The following is a 12,440-nucleotide window of genomic DNA, read 5'->3' on the forward strand; positions in this document are numbered from 1 at the left end:
CTCTCTAACGGTCCATGAAACGTCTAAATATAATGCATAACCCTGTTCATTTCATGTAACCCTGTATAGTCATCATATCTCTATGCCCAGGACATACTTGAAAACAAGAGGTAACTCTCAATGTATTAATTTCGTGGTAAAATATTTTATAAATACATAAATTCCACCCTTCCCTTTCCCTTAGATCTTAATCCCTTTCATTCCATCTTAACCCCACCCCACTCCATTTTAACCTGTCCCATTCTATCCTAATCCCTTCCATCCCATTCATCCAACCTAACCCCTTCCCACTCCAACCTAACCCCTTCCCACTCCAACCTAACCCCTTCCCACTCCAACCTAACCCCTTCCCATTCCAACCTAACCCCTTCCCACTCCAACCTAACACCTTCCCACTCCAACCTAACACCTTCCCACTCCAACCTAACCCCTCCCACTCCAACCTAACCCCTTCCCATTCCAACCTAACCCCTTCCCACTCCTACCTAACCCCTTCCCACTCCAACCTAACCCCTTCCCATTCCAACCTAACACCTTCCCATTCCAACCTAACCCCTTCCCATTCCCACCTAACCCCTTCCCACTCCCACCTAACCCCTTCCCACTCCCACCTAACCCCTTCCCACTCCAACCTAACCCCTTCCCATTCCAACCTAACCCCTTCCCACTCCTACCTAACCCCTTCCCACTCCAACCTAACCCCTTCCCATTCCAACCTAACCCCTTCCCATTCCAACCTAACCCCTTCCCATTCCAACCTAACCCCTTCCCACTCCCACCTAACCCCTTCCCACTCCCACCTAACCCCTTCCCACTCCAACCTAACCCCTTCCCACTCCAACCTAACCCCTTCCCACTCCAACCTAACCCCTTCCCATTCCAACCTAACCCCTTCCCACTCCAACCTAACCCCTTCCCATTCCAACCTAACCCCTTCCCACTCCAACCTAACCCCTTCCCATTCCAACCTAACCCCTTCCCACTCCAACCTAACCCCTTCCCACTCCAACCTAACCCCTTCCCACTCCAACCTAACCCCTTCCCATTCCAACCTAATCCCTTCCCACTCCAACCTAACCCCTTCCCACTCCAACCTAACCCCTTCCCATTCCAACCTAACCCCTTCCCACTCCAACCTAACCCCTTCCCACTCCAACCTAACCCCTTCCCATTCCAACCTAACCCCTTCCCATTCCAACCTAACCCCTTCCCACTCCAACCTAACCCCTTCCCACTCCAACCTAACCCCTTCCCATTCTAACCTAACCCCTTCCCACTCCAACCTAACCCCTTCCCATTCCAACCTAACCCCTTCCCTTTCCAACCTAACCCCTTCCCATTCCAACCTAACCCCTTCCCACTCCAACCTAACCCCTTCCCTTTCCAACCTAACCCCTTCCCACTCCAACCTAACCCCTTCCCACTCCAACCTAACCCCTTCCCACTCCAACCTAACCCCTTCCCACTCCAACCTAACCCCTTCCCACTCCAACCTAACCCCTTCCCACTCCAACCTAACCCCTTCCCACTCCAACCTAACCCCTTCCCACTCCAACCTAACCCCTTCCCACTCCAACCTAACCCCTTCCCATTCCAACCTAACCCCTTCCCACTCCCACCTAACCCCTTCCCACTCCAACCTAACCCCTTCCCACTCCCACCTAACCCCTTCCCACTCCCACCTAACCCCTTGCCACTCCAACCTAACACATTCCCATTCCAACCTAACCCCTTCCCACTCCAACCTAACCCCTTCCCACTCCAACCTAACCCCTTCCCACTCCAACCTAACCCCTTCCCACTCCAACCTAACCCCTTCCCACTCCAACCTAACCCCTTCCCATTCCAACCTAACCCCTTCCCACTCCCACCTAACCCCTTCCCACTCCAACCTAACCCCTTCCCACTCCCACCTAACCCCTTCCCACTCCAACCTAACACATTCCCATTCCAACCTAACCCCTTCCCACTCCAACCTAACCCCTTCCCACTCCAACCTAACCCCTTCCCACTCCAACCTAACCCCTTCCCACTCCAACCTAACCCCTTCCCATTCCAACCTAACCCCTTCCCATTCCAACCTAATCCCTTCCCATTCCAACCTAACCCCTTCCCACTCCAACCTTACCCCTTCCCATTCCAACCTAACCCCTTCCCACTCCAACCTAACACCTTCCCACTCCTACCTAACCCCTTCCCACTCCAACCTAACCCCTTCCCACTCCAACCTAACCCCTCCCCACTCCAACCTAACCCCTTCCCACTCCAACCTAACCCCTTCCCACTCCAACCTAACCCCTTCCCACTCCAACCTAACCCCTTCCCATTCCAACCTAACCCCTTCCCACTCCCACCTAACCCCTTCCCACTCCCACCTAACCCCTTCCCACTCCCACCTAACCCCTTCCCACTCCCACCTAACCCCTTCCCACTCCAACCTAACACATTCCCATTCCAACCTAACCCCTTCCCACTCCAACCTAACCCCTTCCCACTCCAACCTAACCCCTTCCCACTCCAACCTAACCCCTTCCCACTCCAACCTAACCCCTTCCCATTCCAACCTAACCCCTTCCCATTCCAACCTAATCCCTTCCCATTCCAACCTAACCCCTTCCCACTCCAACCTTACCCCTTCCCATTCCAACCTAACCCCTTCCCACTCCAACCTAACACCTTCCCACTCCTACCTAACCCCTTCCCACTCCAACCTAACCCCTTCCCACTCCAACCTAACCCCTCCCCACTCCAACCTAACCCCTTCCCACTCCAACCTAACCCCTTCCCACTCCAACCTAACCCCTTCCCACTCCAACCTAACCCCTTCCCATTCCAACCTAACCCCTTCCCATTCCAACCTAATCCCTTCCCATTCCAACCTAACCCCTTCCCACTCCAACCTTACCCCTTCCCATTCCAACCTAACCCCTTCCCACTCCAACCTAACACCTTCCCACTCCTACCTAACCCCTTCCCACTCCAACCTAACCCCTTCCCACTCCAACCTAACCCCTCCCCACTCCAACCTAACCCCTTCCCACTCCAACCTAACCCCTTCCCACTCCAACCTAACCCCTTCCCACTCCAACCTAACCCCTTCCCATTCCAACCTAACCCCTTCCCACTCCCACCTAACCCCTTCCCACTCCCACCTAACCCCTTCCCACTCCCACCTAACCCCTTCCCACTCCAACCTAACACATTCCCATTCCAACCTAACCCCTTCCCACTCCAACCTAACCCCTTCCCACTCCAACCTAACCCCTTCCCACTCCAACCTAACCCCTTCCCACTCCAACCTAACCCCTTCCCACTCCAACCTAACCCCTTCCCATTCCAACCTAACCCCTTCCCATTCCAACCTAACCCCTTCCCATTCCAACCTAACCCCTTCCCACTCCAACCTAACCCCTTCACACTCCAACTTAACCCCTTCCCACTCTCACCTCTCCCTGGTCTCTCTCCCACCCCCTCCCTGGTCTCTCTCCCACCCCCTGCCTGGTTTCTCTCCCACCCCCTCCCTGGTCTCTCTCCCACCATCTCATTCCACCCTAACCCCTCTCATTCCATCCTAACCCCGCCCATTTAATTCTAGCCCTCCCATTCCAATCTAACCCCTTCCATCCTAACTTAACCCCCATTCCAATCTAACCCTTCTCATTCCAACCCTTCCTATTCAAACCTAATCCCATTCGAACATAATCCTTTTCCAACCTAGCCCTCGCCATTCCCTACAATCCTTCATAGTGTATCCCATCCCATTCTCAATTCTCCCATTCCACCCTATCCCCTCCTCCCCTCCTTCCCATTCATGACTGCAGGTTTCATCATACTGACTCTTCCCAGTTTTTCATCTCTACTTCCCATTACTCCCTCCAAGCTCACACCCACCTTATGTAACAAGCTAAGCCTTTCCTATTCTTACTGAATTCAAGTTTCTGCCTATGACCCCTCCCATTGCATCCTGACTCTTCTCATTCCTTAACCCCCTCCCCCTTCGGCGCAGTAAGGATGCATCTCAGGCTGTGTGTACATAGAATCGAGCTGTATTATTGTGGACTCGGACACAGGCTGGGGCTGCTGGACAGTCCGGGCTGCAGGTTCTCTCAGTGGGAAGCCCTCTCTCTGCTCTCCTCGCTCACGGGTGCCAAGCGCAAGCATCTCCCCAGGGCCTCGCCAACACCTCCGGGAACTGGGGGGAATGGCCCCCTCACTCTGTAGAAACACATGGTGTGCTGAGACTACAGACAACCCACAATCTACCACTAGCATTCTATGCTTTCAGCCCATACACTGCACCCCCAGATCTTCCACTCACACAGAGGGCTATGACTCCATACACTGCACCCCAAGATCTACCACCCATACCCTGAGTTATCACCCCATATACTATACCCCCAAATGTAATAATAACACCCTGAGCTATCACCCTCTACAGTGCACCCCAAAATTTACCAACCAGTCCAGTGGCTATCAGTCCTTAAACGGCATCCCAATATTTAACACGCACTATTGGGGCTGTCAGCCTATAAACTGCATCACAAAATCTACTGTGAACATCCTGAGCTAGTGTATCACCCCATACACTGCACTCCAAGATCTACCATCCATACTCTGAGCTATCATCCCATACACTGCACTCCAAGATCTCCCATCCATACTCTGAGCTATCATCCCATACACTGCACTCCAAGATCTACCATCCATACTCTGAGCTCTCATCCCATTCACTGCACCACAAGATCTGCCACCAAAATCTGGGGCATATAGTGCACCCCAAGATCTACCACACCCTGTGGGCTCTCAGCCTATATCCAGATCTACCACTAACACCCAAGGTTATCAGTCCACATGGTGAACCCCAAGATATTTCATCCATATGAGCCATCATCTCAACACTGTACCCAAAAAATGACTGCTAACACCCTGAGTTATCACCCTATGCACTGCACCCTAATACCTACCACCCCATACACTGCACCCAAGATCTACTTCTAACACCCTGAGCTATCACCCCATACACTAGACTTCTATATCTAACACACACATCCTGAGCTATAACCCCATACACTGCACCAAAACGTCTACTACTAACACCCTGATACATCAGTCCATACACTGTACCCCCAAATCTACCATTCACACCAAGGGCTATTGGCCCACACAGTGCACCCTAAGATCTACCACTTTCACTTGGGGCTTTTAGCCCATACACTTCCCCACAAGATCTACCACTAACACCCAGGGCTATCGGTGAATACAGAGTACCTCAATAGCAGTAACACCCGGAACTATTACCCCATGTACAGTACCCCAATATTTGCAACCACCAGGCTGAGCTATCAGCCCCACACACAGCTCCCAAATATCTAACACAAACCCGGAGCTATCACCCCATACACTGCACCCCAATATCTATCCCCAACAGCTGTGATTATAAGCCCATATACTGCACCCCAATATCTATCACCCACACTTAGGGCTCTCAGCCCATACACTGCACCACAATATCTATCACCCACACTTAGGGCTCTCAGCCCATACACTGCACCCCAATATCTATCACCCACACTTAGGGCTCTCAGCCCATACACTGCACCCCAATATCTATCACCCACACTTAGGGCTCTCAGCCCATACACTTCACCCCAATATCTATCACCCACACTTAGGGCTCTCAGCCCATACACTGCACCCCAATATCTATCACCCACACTTAGGGCTCTCGGCCCATACACTGCACCCCAAGACCTACCACTAATACCTGGGGCTGTCAGTTCATTCAGTGCACCCCAAGATCTACCACTAACACTGGAGCTAGCAGCCCATACACTACACCCCAACATGGAGCTATACCCCACCATACAGAGCACCCCTAGATCTACATCACCACACAGCTCTCTCCCTCTCTCACTGTCTCTCTCTCACACTGTCTCTCTCTCACACTCTCTCACACTGTCTCTCTCTCTCACACTGTCTCTCTCTCTCACACTGTCTCTCTCTCTCACACTGTCTCTCTCTCTCACACTGTCTCTCTCTCTCACACTGTCTCTCTCTCTCACACTGTCTCTCTCTCTCACACTGTCTCTCTCTCTCACACTGTCTCTCTCTCTCTCACACTCTCTCTCTCTCTCACACTCTCTCTCTCTCTCTCACACTCTCTCTCTCTCTCTCTCTCACTCTGTCTCTCTCTCTCTCACTCTGTCTCTCTCTCTCTCACTCTGTCTCTCTCTCTCTCTCTCTCTCTGTCTCTCTCTCTCTGTCTCTCTCTCACTCTGTCTCTCTCTCACTCTGTCTCTCTCTCACTCTGTCTCTCTCTCACTCTGTCTCTCTCTCACTCTGTCTCTCTCTCACTCTGTCTCTCTCTCTCACACTGTCTCTCTCTCTCACACTGTCTCTCTCTCTCTCACACTGTCTCTCTCTCACACTGTCTCTCTCTCTCTCACTCTGTCTCTCTCTCACTCTGTCTCTCTCTCACTCTGTCTCTCTCTCACTCTGTCTCTCTCTCACTCTGTCTCTCTCTCACTCTGTCTCTCTCTCACTCTGTCTCTCTCTCACTCTGTCTCTCTCTCACTCTGTCTCTCTCTCACTCTGTCTCTCTCTCACTCTGTCTCTCTCTCACACTGTCTCTCTCTCACACTGTCTCTCTCTCACACTGTCTCTCTCTCACTCTGTCTCTCTCTCACTCTGTCTCTCTCTCACACGGTCTCTCTCTCACACACTGTCTATCTCTCACACTGTCTCTCTCTCACACTGTCTCTCTATTTACCGTTTACGTGGCCTTTGCTACTTTGGTGCGTTTCATCCTCTTCCTCCTCATCAGAGTGACCTGAGGCCTCTTTAACCCAGCAATAAACAGGAGCAGACGGGGACGTGACTTGGTGAGCCAGCTCCTCAGGAGAGTCCCCTTAGGTAACCTGGGGACGAGGGGTGGGAGAGATTAGAGTCACAAATATAGAGAGCCCCCCTTCATATACAGATCCCCCAAATATACAGAGCCCCTGATATATATGGAAGGAAGCTGAGTCCTTAGTGGGAGGGTCTGGGGTATCTGCGAGGAAGGGAGCTGAGTCCTGAGTGGGAGGGTCTGGGGGTATCTGCGAGGAAGGGAGCTGAGTCCTGAGTGGGAGGGTCTGGGGGTATCTGTGAGGAAGGGAGCTGAGTCCTTAGTGGGAGGGTCTGGGGGTATCTGTGAGGAAGGGAGCTGAGTCCTTAGTGGGAGGGTCTGGGGTATCTGTGAGGAAGGGAGCTGAGTCCTGAGTGGGAGGGTCTGGGGGTATCTGTGAGGAAGGGAGCTGAGTCCTTAGTGGGAGGGTCTGGGGGTATCTGTGTGGAAGGGAGCTGAGTCCTGAGTGGGAGGGTCTGGGGGTATCTGTGAGGAAGGGAGCTGAGTTGAGTCCTGAGTGGGAGGGTCTGGGGGTATCTGTGAGGAAGGGAGCTGAGTCCTTAGTGAGAGTGTCTGGGGGTATCTGTGAGGAAGGGAGCTGAGTCCTTAGTGGGAGGGTCTGGGGGTATCTGTGAGGAAGGGAGTGAAGTCCTTAGTGGGAGGGTCCGGGGTATCTGTGAGGAAGGGAGCGGAGTCCTTAGTGGGAGGGTCTGGGGGTATCTGTGTGGAAGGGAGTGAAGTCCTTAGTGGGAGGATCTGGGGGTATCTGTGTGGAAGGGAGCTGAGTCCTGAGTGGGAGGGTCTGGGGGTATCTGTGAGGAAGGGAGTGACGTCCTTAGTGGGAGGGTCTGAGGGGTATCTGTGAGGTAGGGAGCTGAGTTCCAGGAGAGAGTATAAGAGATGTGACAAATATATACACCAGTCCTTTACTGACAGCAAACAGACCATCCACCATAAGGGGAAACCATATAACTCTAGTCACGGAGTGTGGTAACCTGTCAACCACTTCGTGAGGCCTTCTCACCATGTGTGGTTGGGATGTCCTGTCACACGGCTGATGTAGAGTGTAATATAACCCGTATACTACAGTACATAACTAGACAATCCCATACATACCTATATAATCCAATAAATAACCAGATAAACCCATATATACCTATATAATGCAATATGTAACTCCATATATACCTATATAATGCAATTGGTAATCCCATATATACCTATATAGTGCAATATGTAATCCCATATATACCTATATAATGCAATAGGTAATCCCATATATATCTATTTAATGCAAGCACCGTATACACCGACAGCATGCTATACAGATAAATACCCAGCACATACCCAGAATGTTACCGGGCTAGTTTAAGGCAAGCTTTAGAATATTCGTGGTCTCGTCTGTAACAATAACACGTTTAAATAAAGTATTTTATTTTGCTGCTTTAGAGAAGTCAGAAATGTAAATATATTTGGAATACAAGTTTAAAACAAAAATAAGTTAAGTAAACGTTTTGTATTTTGGAATAGTTATTTTTTTATAGACAATTGGCAAATGTCCAAATTTTATGTCAAGTTTTTTTGTTGTCATATTATTAAAAATTAGTTATACTGATGGCGCATGCGCGGTGGCTGAACTGTGTGGACGTCTGAGGCATTTGCTCCGTTTTCAGCCGGCGGCAAAATCAATAAAAGTTAGCATCATAACACACATATCAACTCTACAAACCTACCCAAAGCTGCCTCAAGACATCAGGATGCGAAGGGGACCCGCTCGAAGCGGACATCAACGGTCCTAACTGACTATTTTGCAAAAGGGGACTCTGCACGCGCGAAGAGCCAGGAGAGAATGGCGCGAAGCGGCTCAGAATCAGAGGAAGAGGAAGACAGAGAGGAGAACCCCAGGGACAATCAGATCATGAGAAGGAGGGACATGAAAGAATTTTGCCTTGACATTAAGAGATGTCTACAGTCGGAACTAGCGGCACTGCGTGCAGACATATGCGGGATTGGAGAGAGGACTGATTCCCTTGAAAAAAAATGGACGCCACAGCGAAAGCGCTCCATAGAACAGATAAACAAGTGGCACAGGTACAAGAGTCCTGTTTCTGGCACTCCCCTGACTCGCACATTGTGCCGTCGGTCACGGTTGTCGGCATCTTCCTGCCTGTCCATGAGCTCCCTGACCGACGGAACAATGTGCGAGTCAGGGGAGTGCCAGAAACAGTGACGGACCCGGAGGAATTTATGGGGAAATGGTTACAGCACCTAATGCCTGATCGAGCAGAACAAGATCTACACCTGGACCGCTGCCACAGAGCTTTGAGAGCGCGGCCCCAGCCAGGAGACCCGCCACGTGACATCATTGCTCGATTCCACTTCTTTAGAATAAAGGAGGCATTTGGACAAATGACCAGAAATGAAGTGGAATTCGAAGGTTATAAAATGCACGTGTATCAGGATATCTCCCCCACCACCCTATTAAAAAGAAAGCAGCTGGCCCCAGTCACCAAAGTGTTAAGGGATGAAGGAACCAGGTATAGGTGGCTGTACCCATTTGGGCTACTAGTAGTCCAGAACGGAAAGACCAACACTTTAAGGCGCCCTGAAGACGGAGTGAACTTCCTCACTAAACTGGGGCTCCAGGATAAAATTCCGGAGGGGATGGAAGCAGGAGGGTCAGCCCCAGAACCATCCTGGAGGGATAACAGAAGAGGGGACAAGAAGAAGCAAGGCCGTAATCCAAAGTGAGACTCCGCACAAAAGTTCCAGTTCAGCACCGTTACCTACATGTTCCAGTTGGGGCCTTGATGTTACGAGCCCAGTTCAGGACTTCCTAAGGTCAGTCGCACTCCCGTCCCTTAGCCCTGACGGCGCTCCTCTCCAAATGGCGGTCATCTTGGATCGGCATTCACCCCACACTGGAGGAGGGACGGAGCAGGGCGGAGCCAAGGGAGGATCTGCCTCTTCTCGCGAGAGGCCGGAACATCAGCAGTCCTGCCACACGCAAGATGGCGCTGAGGCCAGATGGGGGGATGACGCAGCACCCAACGGACGGTCTACACCCCAAGTGCTCGCGCAGGGCAATGACACTGCAAGGCGATGACGGAAGCGACAATACGGGTTGAAGGGAGGGGGGACGGGGGACTATGGGAGAAAAGAGGGGGCGGGGAAGCACTTAAAGAAAAGGGGCAACCACGGTCCCTACCAAAAAACACAATAGAGGGAAAAGCAATAGGTTTAGGAATAGGAGAAACAGAGAACACAAGGGGAGCCCTAAACAAAACAAAAAAAATAAAATAAAAGCTGTCACTACAAAACACACCAAAAATAAATAAAAAACCAATACAACTATACAGTGTAGCAAGAGAGAGCGACAGTTAGGTGGACACACAGGACACAGGAGACACAGGAGACATAGTGGGAATGCTAGAGCTCCCTGAGTAAGGTTTCCCCATATACATATCACCCCCCCCCCCCGAGCTACTTAAGCCACACAGTTGAGTGAATGAGAGGGAGCACCTAAGGAAGGAGACAAGCCCCCTAGAGCTTCACATGAGGGCGGGGTTAATAGGTTACAGGTAGGGTTCACATAGGTTAGAGGTTAGAGTTTATAATTAAAGTTAGAATTTATCATTAATGTTTGCAGTTAAAATAATGGAGTTCAATCGGACTCAGGGCACAACTACAGGGAGAAGTAGACGAAGGGTAGTAGAGTTAGTTCATTAGAACATCAGTTGATAACATGCTATAAGATACAATTCCAGATGCAGCCGCCGGCCGGAGCTGCAGTCTGGTCGTTGCCATGGGCCTACAACCTCGACTCAGGGAGCCCACCCAGAAGTATGAGGAAGTCCTTGGGAGGAGTGGGGTCGGAGCCGCCAGGTTGGTGGGAGGAGTACTGGAAGAGGCTCCAGGGGACCCCCACATCCCAAAGGCATGGGAAGGACAATGGCCTGGGGCCATTGGTCTCTTTCCCACTCTATGTATCTTTCCTTATGTATCCTCTGTCCCTTGTGTGTCTCCCCTCTCCCCCCCCTATCTTCTGCCAAGGTGGAGCAACGCTGTGGCCCGAGGCACTGCAGGACATCGCAGGGCGGCGGGGGCTCCCGGGGGTCGACGTGTCGCCTTGCTGGGGTCCTCGACTGACGACAGGTGAGACACGACCCACACTATGACACTAAAGGTCATATCACATAACACTAAAGGGCTAAACTGCCCCCGTAAGAGAAAGGTAGCCCTCACGGACTACAGGAGAAAGGGAGCGGACGTGGTCCTACTACAAGAGACCCACTTTAGCTCCACCAGCTTCCCGAAATACTTTGACAAACATTACACGCAGGCGTTCCTATCCTCCGCAAAGGAGAAGAAGCGGGGAGTTGCAATACTTGTACATAAGGGAGTAGATTTAGTTGTAGACACAATCAAAAAAGACAGTGAGGGGCGGTTCCTCCTGTTGACCGGAACTATTCAACAACAACAAATCACACTTGTGACAATATATGCTCCAAACGGTCATGATACTGACTGCCACACAGCAACCTTTAAAGCAATCCAGAGGCACGCCAAGGGCGCCATAATAGTAGGTGGTGACTTTAACGCGGTGCTGAACACAACCCTAGATAGATCAGGGCCCCCCAGGACTGGACTGCAGACAAGACCAAAGGCTCTGGAAAAGGGTCTACGTGACATAGAACTGGTGGACATATGGAGGGAACTACACCCCCTAGATAAAAACTATACATTTTACTCCCGCCCACATAACTCCTTCAGCAGAATCGATTACTTCTTTGTCAATAGCAGACTGGTCCCGCAGATCTCCCACACAGGGATCCACGATATTTCGTGGTCAGATCATGCACCCTTAGAGCTACGGTGTGCACAAATAGGGCTGGACAGTCCAGGAGCAAATTGGAAACTAAATGAATCCCTCATTAAAATACCGGAATTACACGAAATTAAATGACACATTTTTTTAGAGAAAATAAAGGAAGCGTTGAATCTCATATCACCCTCTGGGAGGCACATAAAGCAACACTAAGAGGGATCCTCATCAGTATAGCGGCCAAGAGAAAGAGAGAGAGAAACACTAAAATCTCGGCAGATCAACCGGAACTGAAAAAACTGTGGGATCAGCATAAGCGGTCTCCTGACCCCGCTACCCTTCAAAAGATTAAAGACACTCAGACGAAGCTGAATTTGTTACTCACCACTTGGTCAAAGAGGAAATTCTTTGAAAAAGCAAACAAGCCAGATACCTTGCTGGCCAGAATGCTCAACCCCAGGGGCAAGACTTATAGCATCCAGGCAGTTAGAACACGATCGGGCACAATCTCAGCTAACCCTCAGAATATAGTGGGGGAATTAAAAAATTTCTATGAGCAATTATATGATGGAGAGAAGGTGATCCGCTCCTCTGGCACAGAAGGGGCCCTGAGGGATTTCCTGAGGGGTGTGAACCTACCAGGGTTGGGTGCGGTTGAAAGAGAGGTAATAGGTAGGGATTTCACCTCGGAAGAGGTTACGGAGGTTATCACAAAGCTGAAACCCTCTA

At 50.9% G+C, this 12,440-nt stretch overlaps 1 long non-coding RNA gene across 1 annotated transcript in view; it reads right to left on the reverse strand.

The window, feature by feature from the left end:
• Window positions 1-4,028: 4,028 nt before the first annotated feature.
• LOC142492216 (uncharacterized) overlaps window positions 4,029-12,440 on the reverse strand; it is a 47,893-nt gene continuing 39,481 nt past the window's right edge. The window contains exons 2-3 of the long non-coding RNA XR_012800816.1: window positions 6,770-6,917; window positions 4,029-4,215 (exon numbers count right to left, since the gene is read on the reverse strand). This is a non-coding gene — a long non-coding RNA (uncharacterized LOC142492216). The remainder of the gene's footprint in view (window positions 4,216-6,769; window positions 6,918-12,440) is intronic.

The sequence above is a fragment of the Ascaphus truei genome, chromosome 4 (assembly GCF_040206685.1).
Source record: "Ascaphus truei isolate aAscTru1 chromosome 4, aAscTru1.hap1, whole genome shotgun sequence".
NCBI lineage: Eukaryota > Metazoa > Chordata > Amphibia > Anura > Ascaphidae > Ascaphus > Ascaphus truei.